This window comes from Meriones unguiculatus, chromosome 21 (genome assembly GCF_030254825.1).
Source record: "Meriones unguiculatus strain TT.TT164.6M chromosome 21, Bangor_MerUng_6.1, whole genome shotgun sequence".
Lineage (NCBI taxonomy): Eukaryota > Metazoa > Chordata > Mammalia > Rodentia > Muridae > Meriones > Meriones unguiculatus.
In genome coordinates, this window is record NC_083368.1 from 5,834,159 (window position 1) to 5,857,334 (window position 23,176).

Sequence of the window (23,176 nt, forward strand, 5' to 3'; positions counted from 1 at the left end):
CACACCAGCTGGCAGAGGAAGTTTAAATCACGCTCACTCACTCCATCTACCACTCGGCAAATCTATAACTTTGTCTTAAAACAAGTCTAAGATACTGTTCTTTGGACTTTGTGAGGTTGCTGCTTTGATTGGCTCAACAGTGATGTCATAAAGCAGGCTGAAGGACAGAGCACTTCATCATCTTCAAAGGTTCTGTGTCACTGTGTTCCCATTTTACCACTCTTATTTTTTAAAAATTTGGCAATATGTCTAACAAGAGAACACTTACTATTCCTTAAATTTTCATTAATGGTTTCCTGCTTTAAGGAGAGTTAGTTGTTCAGCACATTCCTTGAGGCCTTGAAAGGAAGGTCCCCGTGTTAAATAGAAAGCACAGATAGCAGAAGCAAGTGTAATGTCGACAATAGAGCCAGCATCGCTGCTGGGCATGTGAGGGAAGCTAGCAAAGGACACCTTTCCTATCCCCTGAGTGAGAATAATGAAAACAATGTTATATAAAAAACTTATCTATCTTGGCTAACAAAATATTAATGAGAATTGTGGTTTTAAAACAGACCCACATTGATTTTAGTTAAGCCTGAAAACAAAGTACATTTTTATAAATATTTATGAGGAAATACCCTCAACAATATATACTTCTTTTAGTCCAAAAAAATAAAAAAGCTTCTGAAAAGACAAGAGGAAACAAATTTCTATCTACAGAAAAGTGTATGAATTTCCAGTGTGCATCTGTTTTTGGAGAAGGTGTGATGGCCATGGGAAAATGCATGAATAAGTAAGTGGATAGTTGGGGGAAGATGCTTAGAAGACAAGACACCTGCTAATTCCCATGCTGTCAGAAGAATGTTCTATCCTTCTCTGTCTTCAGCTAAGAGAAACTCTTACCCTTTCTTTCCTAAAGGAGGCTGAGGGATATGGAACCAGGCCACAGTGAAAGCATCTCAGAGTAGCTTTCTAAGAATTTTGGTGGAAAAGCAGAAAAACTGAGGGCAATTCTCTTTCCTTTCTCACATCTTTTCTCCTATCTTGCCCTCCATGTTCACCAGACAGCCCTGGGTAGGGATGTACCTCTGTTCTCTGTGGCTCTTTCTCCATGCTCACACATGTGGCCTCACCTGGGAAAGGGAGGGCTAAGACTTCACTTGCTCTGCCCTGTTTCTCTGTAAGCCCCATCACCAGCCACCCCACCCACCCCATGCCCCACACGGACCCCAGCACTTGTTTTCCTTTGACATCTTTTTTCTGCTCTTCACCTGTTCTCTCCTTTTCCTTCTTCCCCTCTTTGCATCCTTCTACCTCTCTGCCCTCCTCTTCCTTCCATTCATTGTCATCTCTGTATTGACTTCCACTTCAGACTCTTCCTTCCATGAATCCTTTCCCCATCACAGACACAGTTCCTTCCTCACACATGTTCTCAAAAGCCTTTATTTAGAGAATGTATAAATTCCTGCCCTCCCCTGTCCCCTCTTGTTTTTAGCCCATATGTGTCAATGACCCAAAGTAATCCAAAACCTAAGTAGTAGCTACTCCAGGAGCTGTAAAATTAGCCTTTACTGTACATAATGCAGAATGTGTCTGAATTCTGTTTTGTTTATAAAAGTAACAGTCCTGTCTCCATAGCATCTGTAGCTATCTAGACAAATTAATTAAGCCATTTATGAGCTACACTTTTAAAAAACAGTAACAGCATTTTTATAGATGTAGTTTTAAAATGAAATATAGCCTAACCAAGAAAATATTTAATTTTACTGAGGTGAGGAATTTGTCTTGTGGAAAGATACATGAACGTCAAAAATATTTAAAGGGTTGGGGAAAGGAAACCTATAAATAGAGGGCATAGTAATAGCACCCTTTAAAACAATGTGGTTTGAAATAATACACTTATAATCAGGACACAGAAATCAGCAGAGTAAATCCCACTGTTGAAAGTTATTTGAAAGGACCACCATATGGTTTCCTGTGTCTGATGCCTCTGAATGTGCAGAGCTCCTGCTCCTGCAAGTCAGTCCGTTAGTGGGTGAGGAGGAATGAAAGGGTCTATGCTGAAATCAGTGCCAACAGAACTCCTGTTTCCACCTCTATTCTTGTTATTTTGTTTCAAATTCACAACCTATTCCAATTAAAATAACACGATTAAAACCACAGACTTTTGAATGAGGATAATGTATAAGCCTAATCAACATGCTTTACAAATGACTGAAATTTTAACAGAGAGGATTTCTGAACACCTACTTGCTACTTTTCTTTATAAAAATAGTATTTAATATACATATGTTTTATGATATATTTGCTGCAGAAAAAAGAAGATTTGTATAATCAGTTGCTTCCCTGGTTATTTGGTAGGAAGTTGACAGACACAGAGACCACTTCATGCACTTTAAAAGGTCAGCACCGAGCAAACAATTATTTCACATTTCTCTAACTGACTTGGAAGATAAATGTATGAATTACAGAGAAAGTAAGGAAATTACTTTAAGCAGAAAGTACCAGGAAGAATTGCACAGCTTAGATTATAAGAATCCAGAAACAGTTAACAGTGCTATTAAATGTTGATAAAATGTTCCCTATGTCAGGGAAATACCCTGTTGTCCCCTGTGCACTTGCCAATTCAATTAAATCTGTAATGCTGGGCTCTTCTAAAGTGAGATGTAACTTTTATCCTGGGCATCAAAGGTACTCAAGGCTGGCACAGGAACTAAGAGTATTTGAACAAGAACACTCAACAGGAAGTGTGTGTTGAGCTTTGGGTTCTATAGTAATTCTTTTTTTTTTTTTTTCGGTTTCATATCAAATAATGGTTGCAGTAGTGTCAAAGACACTTAACCGAAGAACATATTAAAATAGTGTTGCTAGGCTGGGTATGTAGCACAGGGGTAGAGCTCAGGCCTACATAGGATGGCCCTGGTTGCAATTCCCAGTACCACAACAATGAACAGAAATGGCATTGCCAAGAAATAAGATTAATTCTTACATGAAATTTTAAACTCTACATAGTAAGTTTCAAGACAGCCTGAAACCAAACCAATTAAAAACTATTTTTATATGCTTTTCTGCTTCCCCCAGAATCAAATTTATTGCAGCTACAGATCCTTTATGTAACATATTAACCACAAATGTTACTATGATGAGGTCAATGGCACTTGCAAGCAAGAGTGTAGCCACTGCTGCTTCAATTGGAAATCACTTTATACACATAGTTTGCTCGGTGGTAAGGCATTTCAGTAAAATCTTGATACCCTTCTCTAACTCAAGAATTTTCAGATGTCACATTGAAAGCATCTTCCCCTATCTTTCTTTGTAACTCTTGACTGCTATCCCAGACTCAAGCTGAGACAGGAAGATCAGCAGTTCAAGACTGTCTAAGTGCCAAAGCAAGGCCTTGCCTCATAACATAAAAATTCCATCCTCACTCCAGCAAACTGGAAAAAAATTAATTAAATTAAGTTCTAAATTGATTAAACTTGTTTGAAGTAGAACGTGTAGCTTTACAAACAGGATTGTTAAGCCTACCCCGGGCTCTGTCTTACCCTGCTGTGTGACCTGTGCTTATTTTTCAGTCTCAGCCTCTGCTTCATCTCCAGTAAAGTGAATAATAACTGAATGTGCCTAACTCAAAGCTCTGCAGGATTACGTCAATCACACAGCATTTGCTTGGCAATCTTCAGCACTTTTGTTACATTTGTTTTTGATGTTTCTGACATTCTTCACTTAGCGATGATGGCAACAGTTACTTTAAACGATCTCAGGATGCTTATGAACATAGGTATATATATGTATATATATGACATATATAATATGTTACATATATGAAACGAATCTTGCAGGAGTGTCATAGTGCACTGTCTCTCAATTTCAGGGCATGGTGTTGCAAAATTTTAAAATTCAGTTTATCTAATAGAATAATTTTTTTATTTGGAAAAAAAAAAGTTTGGCATGCTCACTTGGCGCAAACATGAGTAGAGCGGCAGGAGCGTTTTATTAAGAGGTTTGAGGAGAGTGGCAGGAGCGTTTTATTAAGAGAGTTTGAGTAGGGTGTTGTGAAACAAACTTTAAGACACTAAAATAATTCTCAGTTGTGCATTTTGGTCAAGTTTCTGAAGCTTTTTTTCACACAAATCTCTGGTCTAGGAAAATCACAAAATCCATCCACATAGATTTCTGTATGCGTGCTTTAGGTGAAGGTTACATGTGACCTTGCTAGATATTTTTATCCACTATTTTGTGTGTGTGTGTAATGTATGTATGTATATACAATATACTTATGTATATATACACACATACATACATAAATATACACTATATATAGTTATCCACTATAAGAAGATATCTTAAATAAATGTTGATGAAAAGCAAGCACATTAAACCAACCCACTGATAATGTAATTGCAAAGAGTAAAATGGAAATGGGAGTAAGTTGAGGCTGATTTAATTGTGATATAAACTATTTTTTATAATTTTAAAAATAGAAACAATAGTTAAGCAAAATAAAAAGAGAAAACAAGGTAAATATTAATAAAGAAATTAACAAAAGATCACACATGCCTTTTATCCTCTACTTGTTCTTATACGAATATTTTACAACTGGCATCTTTAGATTTTAAATCTCTATAGTTGAAACTAGTTTTGTACATAGGATTTTTCAACTACTTTTGCAATTCACAGGGGTTATGAACCTCAACTAAAACAGACTGTTTGAAAAAAAAACCAGTTATTCCAGAATTTAGAATTCTACTTATGTTTGTCATATATTAATCAAATAAACATAGCATTCTATTTAGAATTGCATGTATGAATATAAACTATAACATAAATATTTACAGATTTGAAATATTTATTTTATTCATTTACTTTATTTTAAGAAGAATATTAATATTTTATGACATAATTCCATCCATATTGTGACAAAATTTTAGAAGAATGAATTTAATGCATTAATTGAAGAATGATGTCACTTTAATGCAGGTGACTCTCAGGCACACTATGCAGAGCACACTGGTCTCGAATTCACAGAGATCTTCCTCCCTCTGCCTCTTAAGTGCTGGGAATAAAGGCATGTGCCACCACATCTGACCTATTTCCCTTATTTAATCTCTGGCCCTCAGGCTAACCCTAACACCCCACCTTTACAAATGTGTAACACACTAGGAAATAATGTCTGCTGGTTCCTCACCTCAGCCTTCATCTTTCACCTTCTTCCTCATGTCTGTTATCTCTTGGAGAGAAGGTCCTTCATCAATATTTCTGTATATCTTTGGAATAAAGTAGTAGTAATGAAAGCTTTTGTTATTTGGCCTACTCAATCTATCATGAATAGAGTTAGAAATGCAAAGTTAGTGCATATTCAGACAAAGGTAGAAGTCTGGAAATTAGTTGTCAAATTCCATTTTTGTGCTGTGACAGGCTAGTCTAGACCGTAAGCCATTAGTCAAGAAAAACCCTGGAAAAGGCCAGTGCAACATCAGTGTATCACTGTCTTTAAATGGAGGAGAACGTTTCTGCTTCTTCATAGAAAACCAGTAAAAAGTTCTCATGTTGCTTTCTTACATTAGAAAATTAATTTGATGATGCTGAAAATATCAGTACATTGAAGGAGAATAAAACTAGAATTGTCCCTAGGTGTGCTGGCTCATGCCTTTAATTCCTGAACCAGAAAAGCAGAGGCAGGTGCTTCATCGCTAAGTTCAAGGTCAGCCTGGCTACAGATCTGGTCTACGACTCCAGCCAGAAACCCTGTCTCAAACAAATAAGCAAGCAAGCAAAACCAACCAAAATCAAAAAAAAAAAAAAAAAACTAAAACAATAGCAGCAACAACAACAAAAATCTTGAAAACGACTACTCCGTTGTATTTCACAGACTTTAAAGCCACCAAATACTAAAAAGTGTCTGCAAGACCGAGAGTCAGACTTTGTGGTGTGTTCTTAGCATCTAGCAGCTAGAGGTAGGATAATGAAGAGATCAGGGCCAGGGGCTCATTGCAACACCATATCTGAACAACTAAACAAAACCAAATAAATAAACAAATGAAAAACAAATATAAACACAAGCACCTCCCACCATTTCAGTTATTACATATTTCTTTTCATAGGTAGGAAACAAATTATTAATTGCATTCAGAACTTAGACAAAGGCAAGCGATCTCATTATATTAACAGTAGAAATGGAAAGAATAAGAGTGGTGTCTGGTGTTTCATCTCTCTCTCTCTCTCTCTCTCTCTTTTGGACATAAGGATTATTAACTGATGAAAAGTTTATGCAATTTTGAAGCATATATTGTTGCTAATTTTGAGCTAAAATTTATTTCTCTGTTATTCTCACATTGATTTATTTTCTGTAAGATGCAAAAAAATTATTTCTATGGTCTTGCTGCTCTTTGTCAATGCCCCCTTTTTTCATCACATTAAGAAGGAAATGCTAGATTGTAAGCACCACGTCAAATATCAGGAAGGAGGATGCTCTCAAGCTTTCTTCTAACAATAATTGCAGGGGCTGTCAGATTCTTGACATGGAGATTGCCAAGCTTAACCCTGAAACAGTTCAGTTTGCCAGGAACTGTTGTGCAAGAATCATTTAAAATGGGGTTTCAAGCTTTCTTCATAACTGTCTTAGCAACTGAGGCATAAAATGAATCTAAAACATGTTCATATCAGCTAAGGCAGTCTATAAATGAAAATGAACCACTGCACTGAGTTAATGGCAATGGTAAGAAAACTTATTTGATTATATTGATACACAATAGCCTTTAAAAATTACCCGCAAAACATGAAGGTCTAATACTGACCTGCAGCAGAAAACTGCAGCTTTGTCACACCACAACTGATGTCAGACAAGGAGGCCTCAGCTTTGAGAGTGGCTGTCACTGCTTGACTTCTAGCCAGCTTCAAGAGGAACACACACAAGAAGCCTGCTTTCTCTCTGTGAGTACTTTTGGGGACAGGCCCTTACAATTAGTCTGTCCAGTAAGAAGATCCCAAATGAAACTAAAGAAAGATCCAAAACAACAGATGAACAAATCACAACCCAGAAACAATCATGAAGAAGAAAGGGAATGTGATTTCTTCCAACTATCACACACTGTCTGAACTGTAGTAAAGGATGCTGACAGAAATAACATGCCAGGGAGTTCAAAGTTAGTAAGAAACAGATTTTAACAGAGTACAAAATAACAGGTAAATCGAGTCCAGGACCTGAGAAGTTGGCAGCATAAAGAAAATGGGTGAGAATGATATGTGTTTTAAAAGTTAGCAACATGAAGAAAAAGAAGAAAATTAAGAGTTTGTAAGTACAAACTAATAAAAATATTGGGAATGAAAACTCGATTGATTAAATATAAATGAAGAGAATTACCAATAAATTTTCCCAAGCTAAAAAAGAGTATCAGGAATAAGCAAGGTTAATGAAATAATACATTCAAACATCAATAAAGAATAAAAGGGGAGTGACCATAACTTCCAAAGTCAAGAAAACAAACTCAGGAATCCGAAGAAGAAGGAGGAGGAGAAGAAGAAGAAAGATAAGATGAATACTAAATGTATAAATACTTTAGGACTGGGGAGATGACTCACTAGATAAAATGCTTTCCACATTAAAGATTAAGGACTGCAAGTGGGTTCCATAGTAATGGGAAGAGGGACTGCCTCTGACATAAACTGATTGGCCTGCTCTTTGATCACCTCCCCCTGAGGGGGGAGGAGCCTTACCAGGCCACAGAAGATGACAATACAGCCAGTCCTGATGAGCTCTGATAGATGATGAGATCTGATAGACTAAGATCAGAAGAAAGGAAAGGGGGACCTCCCCTATCAGTGGACTTGGGGAGGAGCATGCGTGAAGAAGAGGGAGGGAAGGTGGGATTAGGAGGGGAGGAGGGAGGTTATGGGGGGATACAAAGTGAATAAAGTGTGATTAATAATAAAAGTTAAAAAATAAAAATAGAAAAATAAAGAAAAGATTAAGGACTGAATTCAGATTCCCAGAATGCAGCAACTCACATATAAGTCTGAATGATGCTAAGTACCTGTTATTCTAATGCTGGGGCTGTGGGTGTGAAGAAAGGTGTAATTCCAGATCTTGCTAGACAGCCAGTCTAGCGAACAGAAGAACTCAGGATTCGGTGCCTCAAAAAATAATGGAGAGAGCAATGGAGAAATGCACCTGATGTCAAACTCCGACCCCCATAGGCACACATACATGCACACTATAAGACACGTACATACAAATAGGCACACATACATTCCATATGTATATACAGAAGCAAAATATATAAAATTTTATTTAATAAAATTATGACAGAAAAGTTTTCCATACCTAGAGAAACAAAAGGGTATTTAATGCCCAAAACAGAACAAGAAAAAAAGAAAAAAACAAACAAAAAACCAGCACAGTTGTAGCCCATGGCAGTTCAGTGGATTCCATAGTAATGGGAACAGGGACTGTCTCTGACATGAATTGATTGGCCTGCTCTTTGATCACTTCTGCTTGAGGGAGGAGCAGCCTTACCAGGCCACAAAGGAAAACAATGGAGCCACTCCTGATGAGACCTAATAGACTAGGATCAGAAGGAAGGAAAGGAAGACCTCCCCTATCAGTGGACTTGGGGAGGGCCATGCATGGAGAAGGGGTTGGGAGGGAGGGACTGGGAGGAGAGGAGGGAGGGAGCTACAGGGGAAATACAAAGTGAATAAAGTGTAATTAATAAAATTTTTTTAAAAAAGAATTTAAAAAAACATACCATTCAGTGAAGATATCACAAAACAACATTAAAAGCTATAAGAGAAAAATAGCTCACCTGTGGAGGCAAGCACATCATGTAACAATATATTTTAAGCACTGATTAATTGCCTACTTGTGTTGATTAGAGTCTTTTAAAATGGAGAAATAAGAACATTTCAACACAAGCATAATATAAGGCAGTTTGTGACCATTAATCTCTTATCTTTAAAGAAATAATGTACATAGAAAATAAATGAAGGCAATCTTAATCATGAGCATATGTAAAAGAATAAATTTGATGAAAGGAACAGGTGGAAAAAAGAGAGACAGACAGAGAGAGAGAGAATCCAAAATGTTCAACACAGTAAACCAGAAGATATTTAATAAAAATAGGAGAGAAAGAAAGGAACAGTAATCCCACAACCAGAAAAATAATTAGCAAAAACAAGGGAAATACTGAGCATTTTAAGTGTATATGGCCTCAACCAATAAGAAGGAAGGAAAGGAAGACGTCCCCTATCAGTGGACTTGGGGAGGGGCATGTGTGGAGAAGGGGTTGGAAGGGAGGAATTGGGAGGGGTGGAGGGAGAGAGCTGTTTCAGGAACAAGAACCAATTATCAGTTGTCTCCAAGAAACAAACCTCATAAGCAAAGACACAAAGCAGTCAAAGGATGAAAACAATCTGTAAAGTAAATAAAATCCATAAACCAACTCACATAGCCTTTCTAATATCTAATCATATTGCTTGCATCTAAACATCAGGAAAAATCCTAGAAGAGAGAGAACAAATACTTTAAGAGCCAGAGGACCAGGAAGCCTGTTGTGGAATTGTGTCTCCAAGAAATTATGGGGAAGTTTCACCTAAGATACTTTTAACAATATGACTGAGTAAGCAAGACAGGGTAGCCTATTGCTGCAACAAAAAGAAAGAGAAAGAGAGAGAGAGAGGAAAAGAGAAGAAAAACAAAACAAAAAATACCTCACCAATACACATGCTAACATGGAAGCAGGAAACATGAAAGGAGATTCTTGCAGGCACCAATCCGTAGACACAGAATGCTGAGAGGGAGAGAAACAGTCTTTCCCAGGGATGATCCACGTAATTGGTTATCCAGTACCAAGTTGTTAGCTTTGAAATCAAATATATCACCCAACACTAAACTGTTTTTATATGTTTATTTGTGTGTGTGTGTCTGTGTGACAGTAATAAAAAAAGAAGACAGGATTTAAGATCAAGTTAGAAGGATGGACATGGTAGAAACAGGAGGGAGAAAGAGGAGAACAACTGATAAAATTATATTTTAATTTCAAAAACTAATAAACAAATAAAGTAATTATCCTAAATGAATTTATGATACAGTGGTTTTTAAAAAATACCTGGTCTTAATCTAAGAATCAAAGGAAAATTAACCTAGTCACTTGCATTTCTTGGCCCTACGAGTTGGAAGATTTATGAAAGCTAACAGCTTCTTTGAAAAGCAGCAATAGAGAAAGGCCATTTGACCACAACAAAAGCACATGAGATGGGATGCACTTGTGCTATAAGGTCGTGTCTTACAGAGGAAATGAGGAGTTAAGAGCTGCCACCCAAGATGTGCAGACATGCCAGATGGACCACTGTGAGCTGAGGGTGCTTGAGGAGAACAAGCGTAGCGAGAGCCATCAGAACTGCAGCAACTTAGGAAGACTCTGATGAGGAGGCTGCCTCTCTTGTAACAGGTGAAAAAGCAATTCTTCTCACCAGTAACTGGGAATTGGTGCAATGTTGGAGTCATACAAAGCACCCTCTAAAACAGCCTTTACCTTCTGCTTGCTTCATATCCCTTCATTCCTCCTCTTACTGACCTTCCTGCAATTGACTGACCCTTACCCAGATCACAGGGCTCACCGTTTCTTCACAAGTATATCATTCTTTGTCCAAATCGTACAGAAACCTTACTTTGCTTCTTTCCCTGGTTTCCACTCTGTTGTGAATGTACCAATGGACATTTAAAATCAACACTTGAATCATTTCTGCTTCCGAAAAAAAGTGTAAGTTAAAATGTAATCTTTGATGCAGGCCTTCGTCTAATTTAACTGCTGCTTTTATGTTGAAATGGGCATGTAAGATTATGTGCCAGCCTTGGAGAGAGAGTTCAAAAAACCTAACCATGCTTATAATCTGATCTTGGAGTTTTATACACCCCAACCACGAGAATATAAATTTCAGTTGCTTAAGCATCCAGTTTGTAGTGTTTTGTCAGCCCTAACAAACTAATTAATACACACAACTAAAATAAGTAGTTTAAAATAATGGAGTAACCTCTTCTTTTATCTACATCTGTTTCCTCGATGCAGTGCATTCCCCTGAAAGAAATGGTAGAGCTTACTTATGTCAGCACAGTTTTTTTTTTAAATATATGAAGAAAATACATATATTTGATCTCATGGCCAGTTTATGGGAGTGGTATTAGGTCTACTTTCCCATGAAGCAATTTCCTTCTCTAGCTAAGAGCCTTTGAAAGGGTGCTGAGCACAGCACTTACACAATTGCCTTCAGTCCAACAACCTTAATGAGAAACTGATGTCTGTGTTTTCATCTCCCCACTGCATGGTGACTGACTCTTTCAGAGTAGTGCAGCAATCATTTGCTTGTGTACACTAGTAACAGCAGGCCCTAAACAATCACACAACTGAGCAGTCTATGATATCTGCTTCCCCATACGATTCCTATTTCATTTTGAATGTGACATTTCTAATTCTTTGAGAATTTTATACAAGTAGACAGTGTATTTTCATTATATTCGCATGCCACTGCTTCTCCTTTCTCCTTCCAGGTCTATTTCCTCCCTACAGTTCATCTCCTTTAAATCTATTTTATACCTCACTGATTTCAATTTGTGCGTAGAATCATGCTTTGGAGCATAGTCCACCTGCCATGAGCCTCATCCTTAAAGAAAACCTGCTTTCCTCCCCAGAAAACAGCAACGGCTAACAGCTCCTCAGCTATCAATAGGTGAAATCCTCTCTGATGAATACTGGAATGTTGCTTGGCTTGGTCCTGTGCATGTCTTGTGCATGAAACCACAGTGGCTGTGTGTTCAGGAGACCAATGGTGCTGCCATGTCCCAACGAAGGTGCCCAATCCCGTGACCCTGGAATTAGAAACTTTTGAGCTTCTATGTCATCAAAAGAGCATTGACCCCTCTTAACCACTGAGTATCTGGCCAGACTTCTTTCACATATGGATATTTGCCCTTTAGACAAATTTATTTTCTATCCTTTAAGAACATTATCCAGCAAAGGACAGTGAAGTTCACACATCCTGTCCACTGGACAACTTTGCTGCAGACATTTCTTAAAACTTACCTTACTATCCTCTCCACAAGGAGAGCAACAGAACAAGAAAATCTGAACACAGGGAACTTCCCAGAGACTCATACTCCATCCAAGGACTATTCATGGAGATTACCTAGAACCCCTGCACAGATGTAGCCCATGGCAGTTCAGTGTCCAAGTGGGTTACATAGTAATGGGAAGAGGGACTGCCTCTGACATAATCTGATTGGCCTGCTCTTTGAGCACCTCCCCCTGAGGGGGGAGCAGCCTTACCAGGCCACAGTAGAGGACAGTGCAGCCACTCCTGATGAGAACTGATAGTCTAAGATCAGAAAGAAGGAGAGGAGAACCTCCCCTATCAGTGGACTTGGGGAGGGGCATGCATGCAGAATGGGATCGGGAGGGGAGGAGGGAGGGGCTTATGGGGGGATACAAAATGAATAAAGTGTAATTAATAATAATAATAAAAAAAAACTTACCTTACTAAAGCATAAGGCTGAATGATACAGAATGAGGAGTATTTCAGTTAACTGTTAATTGGATTTTTATAAAGGAAATACTTCTATCGTCTGAGAAGAGCAAATCTACCAAGGCTACATGCAGCAATATGAGAATTAAGACATTTCTTCTTAAGAGTATTACGGTGAATCTTCTCAAACAGGTCTAAGGTGGGAAAGGATGAACGACAGAATTGACAGAAAAACTGCTATTGACATCTAACAAACTATAAATTTAGACAAGTTAATTTTTTAAGCAAAAGGCAGAATTTCAGCCACAAAATGCTCAATAAAAAGTATGTTGTAGAAAGTGGTACAAGAAAGTTGGTGTAAAAGAGGGCAAATAATAAGCCAATGGGATGGCAGAAGACTCCAAGGAGATACAGAATGATCTTGGGAGGAACAGCACGTTCTGAGCCTAGAGCTGTCCAGTATAGCTCTGTTTCTCTCATAATGACACCTTTGAAGACCATGATGGAAGCATTGTTTCCACAGTAGCAATAGTTATGAGCAGCTTCCTGTCAACAGAAACTTGGAGCCTTTGTATACAAGCTCATGTGCTCTACAGATGGATTTTAAACTGTTGAAACAAACTCGTTTCTGACTTTTGTTCCCAAAAGCTAAACTCTTCCTTTGGGACTGGTTGCCCAAGTGTCTATACCTTCAGGCTCTGTCCACAACAGGTCTCAAAAATGATCTTTTGTGAGTAATTTCCTGATTAATTCAATGATTTGAATTTGATCCAGTGTTTTGACATAAGGAGATAACCACCATGAAATACACAAAATGTACTCATCTATTAAAGCTGTCACTGTGAGCATGTCAAAATTTTGGTACATCATCTCCAGACATTAGCAATTCCATGTTTTGTTTGGCACACATCATACAATTAACATGCCTATGTTATCTATCCTCTCTCCTGGTTTCCTCTTTAAAATAGGTAATATGATCAGGCCACTTAGCTTTTAGTACAAGAACATAAGTGAAGGACTCCAAATTTTAGCAACATCTGTCTACATACTAACCTGTCGGGGGCCTTCTGGCACCTTGCTGCCCCCTGAATTTTGGCATCTGGCTTGACCAGACCACTGTTTGGATACAATAGTGCATTCCTGGCTGACCTGGGGCTTTCGATAAGATCATCTTCCTGAAATGCCTTCAATCCTCCTCTCCTTCAGGGCCTCCTAAGTAACTCTTCTGAGGAACTTTCCAAATTACCATTATTAGCACATCTTGGTGTGCCATCCTGTGATTTCTAGTCACTTAGTAACCCTGCCAAAGACAATTACATTCCTTCCGCTTCTGCCTATATAGTTGCATGGAAAATTCGAATAAACGGAGACTTTGATCAGAGATCCTGTCTTGGTCTTCATTTCTCATGCCCTTGTCCCCTTTTCCATTCCCACTCCCCCATTCAGGATCTCCGGGGACAGACCTGCAGGACGGGTCACTAACCCATAGATGTGTAACTGTATCAGGAACTTTACCTTCAATTCTGCGTAGTTCACAAAGATCATAAACTGTCGATGTATGTCCCCACACACTGTTGCTGTCATTGATACTGGCTGGAGAGTCAGCTCTTCCAAAAGCAGATCACAAGCACCACCTGGCCGCGTCAGGGGTTTCTCAAGAAGTTACTTGCTCTGCCACATCATCTCCAGGTACTGGTCCATATCCAGAAGTCCCGGTTTAAAAAGAAGAAGCTGCAGCAGCAGCTCCAGGAGCAGAGGAAGTGGGGCTGGAACTGGCAGTCTCTGTTCACATTCTTAATTAGCATTTATTATAGTCCAGTTGGGAAAGCTACAGACCACCATGCATATAGGCCATATTGCCATATCAGGCAATAGAGAACAGGTGATAGCCCCAAAGAATTCTCAGCCTTAAAGCTCAGGATTTTTAAAGATAAAAACCACAATGACATTATTATCAAGTGTAGGTCGAGAGAATCTTGTACCATTTGTATTGTCAGAGCGATCAGTTGTTTTGGTTACATATCTGGGTACTATGGTCAGGATCATGGAAATTCCAGAGTGCATATTGCAAAAGTGAACATGACTCTTTAGGACTTTAATAACAAAAACAAAAGCACCTAAGCATACACAAAATGGAGTCAGGGAACAATCAGGACAAGATAGCAAGATAGCAATTGCTTCATTCACATTAATGCTGTTGCTTTCAGTAGAGCCTGGTGCATGTGTTACATCTGTCACTTCACTGTTACCATCTCCAAGGGGTTTCCCATTTTCTGTTATATTCATAGTATTGTAGGGCATCGTGATTTACACCTTTAATACTAGTGCTCAGGAGGCAGAGTCAGCTTGATCTTGGTGAGTTCTAGGCTAGCCTGATCTACATAGTGAGTTCTAAGTCAAACTATTTGGAGAGACTCTGTCTCAAAAAATAAAAATAAAATTCTCTTACAAAATTTAAATTTAGGGGGCTGGAGAGATGGCTCAGAGGTTAAGAGCACACTGCCTGCTCTTCTAGAGGTCCTGAGTTCAATTCCCAGCAACCACATGGTGGCACCCTACCATCTAAAATGAGATCTGGTGCCCTCTTCTGGCATGTATACATAATAAATAAATCTTTAAAAATATTTTTTTTTAATTTAGAATAAAGGTAGCTCTCAGATCTTTGAATATAAAATTTGTTTTTCTTACTTAAAAAGCAGTTACTTGGCTGGGCAGTGGTGACTCATGCCATTAATCCAGGCTGAAGGATCTCGGAGTTGAAGGCCAACCTGGTCTACAGAGTGAGTTACTGGACAGCCAAGGCTACACAGAGAAACCCTTTCTCGAAAAACAAAACAAAGCAACAACAAACCTAGGTACTCACAAGTATACTTCCAGCTGTCGCTGCAGTCTTGATTTTATGTGTTTCTTTTTCATCTCTCTGAACCACTTAAATCTTAATTACCCTAAACGCCTTATGTAAAGTAGGATTGTCATCCTCCATCATCAGTATAAAATAAGATTGTGAGCCTCCACCATCCTGTATAAAACAAGATTGTCAGCCTCCACCATTCTGTGTGACAAAGGATGTGAGCTTTTGTTCATCTAGTGGATGAGTGTGGAGCAATTTATATGAACTCTGAGATTCCAAAGCTCTAGTGATGTTTGGATGTGTTCATTGAGAAAGACAGAGACAGAGAGGAAGAGAGAGAGAGAGAGAGGGATATTTTCCAGGATTTCTGGTTAAATTGTTTTGGTACTTCAGTCCTTTAAATGCTTTTAACACCTGAGAATAGCATCACAGTAAGCCATTTTATAAAGATAATTTAAAAGCCAAGTATGTATTATTACCAGACTTTGTCAAGAGATTCAAAAAAGATTCTGCACTAATTAGAACTAGATGTTAGAGGAATATAAATCATGTCTGAGGCTAAACTCCCCTCTTTCTTACTATGTTAGACTACCACAGACTCATTCATATAATTGGGAATGAATTCTAATTCTCCAGTGAGTTATGCAGAGATTGCTTTTAGTCAATGAACCAGATGTTCTGAAATTGTTATTTAAATTCATACAGAGGCTTTACAGAGAGAGCCAACTCAGAGCATGTAAAGAAATGCAGAGCCTTACAGATGCAAAATAGAGTAAGTAGTACGCATGAGCCCCCATCACAAAACTGCTAAAAATTAGATGTCTGAAAATAAGAAGCATTGGTAAGGACGTAAATGAATGGAATTATTATTTTTTTTTTTGTCAGTGCCCTTTGTTTGAACAAGTTCATCCATTAGACAAGATATGGTAGACTGAACTCAGGGACCAATACTCTGCTATGCTTGCAGACAGGAGGAGTTCTGAGAGGTTTCGAAACAGATACTGAGACTCAGCCGAAAATTGGGTGAAATGTAGGAAGTCTTGTGGAAAAGTGTAAGGGAAGGACCTGGAAGTGACAGGAGCTCCACCAGAAGACCAACAGAGCCAACTAACCAGGGTCCAGAGGGGTTTGCTGAGACTGAAGCACTAACAAGGACCATGTATGGACTAGATCTAGGCCCCCTACACAGATGTAGCCAATGGGCAGCTGGGTCTTTATGCGGCTCCCTATTCAGGGAAGCAGAGGTTGTCTCTGACATGGACTCCGTTGACTGCTTTTCAATCACTTCCACTTGGTGGGGCTGCCTCGTCAGACCATAGGGGACGTGGACACGCTCAATCTTGATGGGACCTGACGTGCTGGGGTGTGTTGAGGGGGTGTCCTCTTTTCTGAGGATATAAGAGGGGGGTAAGAGGAAGAGAGAGGGAGGATGGGACCAGGAAGAGAGGAGGGAGGGGCCTACGATCGCCACTAAAAGTAAATAAGAGATTAATTAATTTAAAAAGAAAAAGAAAATCACACTTTAAACAGGTGTGTACACACAGTTATATTTTCTACACATGCACCACATAATCTCATGCACCAAAACTGAAGCCTCCGCGTAACAGAAGCATGGGGGCTAGTGATCCCTCCTTGAATATTTACCGTTGCTTGCTCCATTTCTCAGGCTTTGCCAGACTCTTGCTGTGACTTCAATCTTCTGCTCCAAGATTGCTGTCTTCTTGGTCACTTGTGGGTCACTCTGGTGTAGCCACATACATGTCAGCTAGCATGTGTCTTCACGGTGATCAATAGCTTGCTGCCTGTCAGGCACTACAACTAAAGCCAAGGAGACTCCTTTGACAAGTTTTTCCCAGAAACCCTTATGCTGTGCTCTGGGAGAATATAAACCTAAAAAAATGAAAGACAGGGATTTAAAGCTGGGTGTGGTGGCAAACACTTTTAATCCCAGACAGATTTCAATGAGTCCAAGGCCATCCAAGGCTTCAGAGTAAGACCCTTGGTTTTTTGTTTTGTTTTGTTTTTTAAAAGTGGGATGGGTGTTAGGAAATGTGCAAATGTGAAGGTTACACGCGGGTCCACAAATCACACCACGAGATCGGTTCCACGTGGGAGGTTTATTAGGGGAAGGGGGTTACAGAGAGGGAGATAGAGGGAGAGAGAGAGAGAGAGAGAGAGAGAGAGAGAGAGAGAGAGAGCCAGAGAGGAAGAGGAAGAAGAGAGAGAGAAAGGGGAGGGCCCCAGTTCTCTTATAGGGTGACCCAGGGACATGCACACGTAGTTTTAGGTGATCAGCAGGTGGTCTAGGTGTCTTCACAACTGCCTGATAACCGGTCTATCAGGTCCCTTGGAGCTGGCCATAGAAGTGCCTGCTTACTGATCCCAACAATGGGGATTGCTAGATGAAAGGAACTGAGCAAAGAATTAAAAGTTTAAGAATTAGAAGCATTGGAAGATTAGTTTTAAAAAAACTTAAAAGACCTCACTACATGTTGAAAACTGATTTAAGAATCAAAACATTTTTTTTTATTTGAATCAAAACATTTTAAAAACACATGGTATGCAGCAACTTTGGTCATTTTGGAGAGATAAAAGATTGTATACCAAATCAGCTGAAATAAGCAAGGAAACACAAACCAAGTGCACTAGAGGAGCATGTGCTCACACACACATACACACACACACACACACATCACTCCTAAGTGATGCAGTTAATTGCTTTGTAACACATACTTTCTGTGTCTGAAGAAGTTTCAATCACAGAACCAGACATTTACAATTACTTGCACTTCCTGTTTCTTCAACTATAACAACAATAAAAAGACATTCTTTATCAGGCATTAACACCTGTATAAACAAAGTGGGGAAACCTGATTTTTTTTTTTCCTTCTAGCCAGTGAAAACATGTTAGTTCATATTTATCATTTCTCAAATGTATCTTCTGAGACAGGTCTGTCTTGTCTCATGATATACTTAGCAAAGAATAACAGCAGGGTCTTTGAAGACTCCTGTCTGCAGATATGAGCAGGACTTCAGACACAAGATGGAAGTGCCCAGAGGAAGTGCTCTGAGCATTGCTGAAGGCAGTTTCCCAGAGTGCCTGCAGAAGGTCCCATCACCTCCCTTAGATACATGAAAAGCAGGTTAGAAACTAAGGATGGCCTTGAACAAAACTAGTAATAAATAGATCTTTCTCATAGTTGATTTATCTTTTCTGTTTCAGCAGAAAAGATTTGAAAATTTGAAAGTGTAATCCTCTCTTAAATTTACTATTTCATCACTTAAGTACTTTAAATCTACTACTGTGTGTCAGCTGACCTTGGAAATTTATAAGATCTGGAGCTCATTCTACCACTGTGAATAAAAAATCCAGGCCCATCTGCTGTATGTCCTCAGGTGGGTTGTGTAAATTCTTTCCAGGAATCCAGACTTCTCTTATTTTGGTCAACAGTCCATTTGTTTATTCTTTTCTGGTTAAGGATCCTAATTTTATAAATACATTTTGAGTCTGCTTTCAATTTATTTCATTTAAGATATCCAATTTGCTTGTTTGCTTTGAAAGGATCCTGGTCTAGAACTTTGGTTATGTTTTGTTTGCTCTCAGATCCTTAAAGGTATTTTAGATTCTGCCTTTAGCTTTGTTTTTAGTATTTTGTTCCTTGGAGATGATGGTGTTATGACTATGTTAGAGCTGAACTCTTAGGTCTACTGGATCTGCCTTTTATGTCTATAGACTAAATCTTGTGTTACACATAAATCCATGTATTAAAATTGCCATAGAAAGAAACAGTTCTCATTTCAAATGAATAAAAGGCATGTTTTTTTCTGGAGCAAAATATGAGCGGCCACGGTATGGAAACATAGATTTATGTCTCCCCACACACAGTGTATGTAAGTAACATGTAAGCAGTTTTGTGGAATTTTCATAGTAACAACAAAGAAAGTTATGAATCAAGGCATTAAAAAAAAATACATTGATGGAAACATCCCTACCACAGGCAGAGGAATCTCAGCTATCAGCCTCAGAGACCATCTGATAGCGTTCTTGGCCCTTCCATTGTTGCATAATTGGGTTTTGTTAAGTTTATACCTTTCAAATGTTTTTATCTGTTATTCAAGTTTGACACAGAGATGGGGAAAAATGGCTCTTTGAGGGAGTAGAGATAGCCTGAGAGAAATTATAATTAGGTTCTCAGACCTGTAGTATTCGAAGCTCTCCACAGTCACGGACATGTTCATAAGTCACCCTTGGTAGACACAGCTCTTTCGGAACTCTTGTATGGGCAGAAAGTGCTTCTGTTTGGTGGTTTTTATCAGTACTTTGCTTTCCTTGTAAAGGATACCGGAGAATTCTTTCGTCGTGTGTTGATAGTAAAACATTCCTTCAGTGAATCAGGAAGCAGCCCTCCTCAGGCCCACCCTGGTGACAGCCTGACCTTGGCCTTCTGGCTTCCAGAGCCATGGAAAATAAAGTTAGGTTGTTTGTAATCTATGTTCTCTGATTTCTGTGGTCTATTTCAGTTACCCAGATGGACTGAAACACACGCACATCTTTTGCTTTCAATTATTAATCTAGAAATTTAGGCTACTTTCTATTAAAATTTCCACCTCTGAATTTGCTCTCTAGAGGACTTACTGTACAGCAATTTAGTCATTCTAAGTTACATATAATAAACATAAAGCAATGGTGCTTGAAAGGGAACAGGGAAAGATGAGTAATGCAGAGAGACCTCAAAAACTCACAGGAGAGGTCTGGAGAGATGGTTTGGTAGTTAAGAGCACCGGCTGTTCTTCCAGAGGAACCAGGTTCAGTTCCCACCACCTACATAGCAGCTCACAACTGTCTGTAACTCCTGTACCAGGAGATCTGGTACACAGACATACAGGGAGGCAAAACAACAGTGTACAAAAATACAAATAAATACATTATTTAAAAAATGAGTATTGATCATCTTGCCTAGCTTCTTTAGGTGTACAGATTTTACTATGTTGATCCTATATTTTATGTCTAATATCCACTTATAAGGCAAGGAACAGGACAGGAGTCACCACAGAGGCTCTGTGAAAGACTCTACCCAGCAGGGTATCAAAGAAGATGCTGAGACTCATAGCCAAACCTTGGGCAGAGTGCAGGGAATCTTATGGAAAGAAGGTGGAGATGAAAGACCTGGAGGGGACAGGAACTCCACAAGGAAATCAACAGAGTGAAAAAATCTGAGCACAGGGGTCTTTTCTGAGACTGATACTCCAAACAAGTACTATGCATGGAGATAACCTAGAACCCCGCACAGATATAGCCCATGACAGCTCAGTGTCCAAGTGAGTTCCCTACTAAGGGAAACAGGGGCTGTCTCTGATAGGAACCCAATGGCTGGCTCTTTGATCACCTCCCCCTGAGGGGGGAGCAGACTTACCAGGCCACAGAAGAAGACAATGCAGCCAGTCCTGATGAGACCTGATAGGCTAGTGTCAGATGGAAGGGGAGGAGGACCTTCCCTATCAGTGGACTGGGGAAGGGACATGGGAGAAGAAGAGGAAGGGGGGGCAAGGGCAGGATTGCCAGGGTACAAGGGAGGGGGCCACAGCTGGGATACAAAGTGAATAAATTGTAATAAATAAACAAATAAATGGAAAAAATAGGAATTGTACCACAAAAAAAAGAAAGAAAGAAAAAGAGAGAGAGAGAGAAAGAAAGAAAGAAAGAAAGAAAGAAAGAAAGAAAGAAAGAAAAAGAAAAAAGAAAAAACCCTCAAGGGAGAATTGTATGGAAGCTGTATGGTGCGCCTTTAATCCCAGCACTTGGGAGGCAGAAAGCAGGCAGATCTGTGAGGTCAAGGCAAGCCTGGTCTACAAAACTAGTTAGTTCTATGACAGCCAAGGCTACCCAAAGAAATCCTGTCTCAAAACAAAACCAAGAAACAAAGAGTTTTATAGAGAGAAATAACCATGAGTCTTAACACTTGAAAAATAAAATGTTATTTGGAACAGATGAGCAGTGTCCATCTAGAAACAAAAGCTGGAGCTGCAACTGAAGAACGCAAAATTGTTGAGAAAAAGGACTTTCTAAGAAGAAAGATTTTTCTACAGTCAGTTTGGCAGAAGAGAATTTAATTTCATTTTTGCACCTTCAGTAGTTCAGAGGCTTATCATGTTGTGTTTTTGTTACCACGTAGGGGGTTTAATGAGGTTTGTTATCTCTGCCAGTTGACAAATTAAAAGGCAAGAAATCTTGAAGTTGACAGGTAGCATCAGAGAACACAGCAGACTGCAACAGACAGCAGCAACAGTTGAAGAAAGGCATTTATTGGGGGTGAGGAAACACATGCATGCAGCAAGCACACAGAGAAAAATACCCTCTGCCAAGCAGAGGAAAAACTTGGGGAAGCCAAAAAAAAATCTAGGCTCATTTAGACCAATGGATTTTATTAAAAAAAAAAAAAATGTTCTTTTTAAGTCTCTCAGGAGTCTTTACTCCTGTAACTTAGGGTTGTTCAGTTTGAAGAAAGACCTGATGGTTGATTGGCCCATAACTGTTGTGTAAACAGGGCAGGTCTTAAGCTGCTTGGTTCAGAAGGATGTGAAAAAAGCTGCCAGCTTGGAAGTTTACCATCCTTATTACCTATTCATAGCTCCTCTTCCTATCTGTCTGACTACAGGCAATCTGTTTAATTCCTCATCCCTCACTTTAAGAGACACAACTTCATGAACTAACTAGAGAAGATAAATGCCTATTTATAAAGGATAGTAGCACTCTGACATACTATTTGAAAACTGATTCCCAGAGGCATTTTCTTTGTTTTTTTGTTTTGTTTTTTTTTCACACCTGGTTCACATCTGGCATTTGGTCAATCACTCATTGAATATTAATTAGCATTGTTTATGCAATTTCAATGCCTTTTACCACTTTCATGAGGAAATTGAAGGCAAAAGGATCTTCTAAATTCTGTGAGGTTCTCACACCTACTGAAGATTAGATTATTTCCTTATTTCTTTCCTTTTCACTCTGAAGAGTTTAAGTTAGCCTGAATGTAATTCCATTTTGAAATAAAGATCTTGACTGGGTCCTGAATTCAGGCACCAGGAAGTATCACAAAATTTGCACCTGGCAGAAAACAAAGTTAACTCTCCTAGCAACAGCCTCCAGGAAATATCACAGAATAAATGCTTCATAGAAAATAAGAGACAATCTCCCCGGGAATAATCAATGGGAATCAGTTGAAAATTGGGTGGGAAAATTCTCCCAAATGTTTCAGATATGGTTTAGAAAATAGCCATTGTGATTATATGCCTTAGCCATTGTGATTGTGTGCCTCAGAGAAGGTCACCCCGCCCTGCTAAACTTCACGCAATTCTGTAATGCCAAGGCTTGTGCCCCCCTGCTTCCTGCCATGGAAACCCCCTGTTCACAGACTTTCCCTTTAAAAATCCTGTTCACTCAGAGCTCGAGGTCCCACTTCTCTACTGCTGCGTCAGTGAGACTTGGGTCCCGAGTTCGATTGCTGTCAAAATAAAGCTCTCTTGCAATTGCATCGAGTCTCCTGGTGGTCTCTGAGGGTCCCGTGAACCTGGCATTACAATTTCCTTTTACTTTAAGCTTGAGATACAGACAGGGAATTTAGTACTGAAAACAACAACAACAAAAAAACAACAACACAAACCTTTACTTCAGGGCATGAAACTTTTTCCTAATTACAGATATGGGCATAATTTCAATTAGTATGTAAAAGAAATTATTTCATGACTTAACATTTCTGAGTTCGTAGTTTTAAATTTCTAAAAATATACACACTTTCAAATAATGTAACCCTAAGAATAAGGTGTCTATTT

At 39.0% G+C, this 23,176-nt stretch overlaps 1 pseudogene; it reads right to left on the reverse strand.

The window, feature by feature from the left end:
* Nucleotides 1-285: 285 nt before the first annotated feature.
* LOC110561424 (serine/threonine-protein phosphatase 6 catalytic subunit-like) lies at nt 286-14,799 on the reverse strand (annotated as a pseudogene).
* Between the last annotated feature and the right edge of the window lie 8,377 nt (nt 14,800-23,176).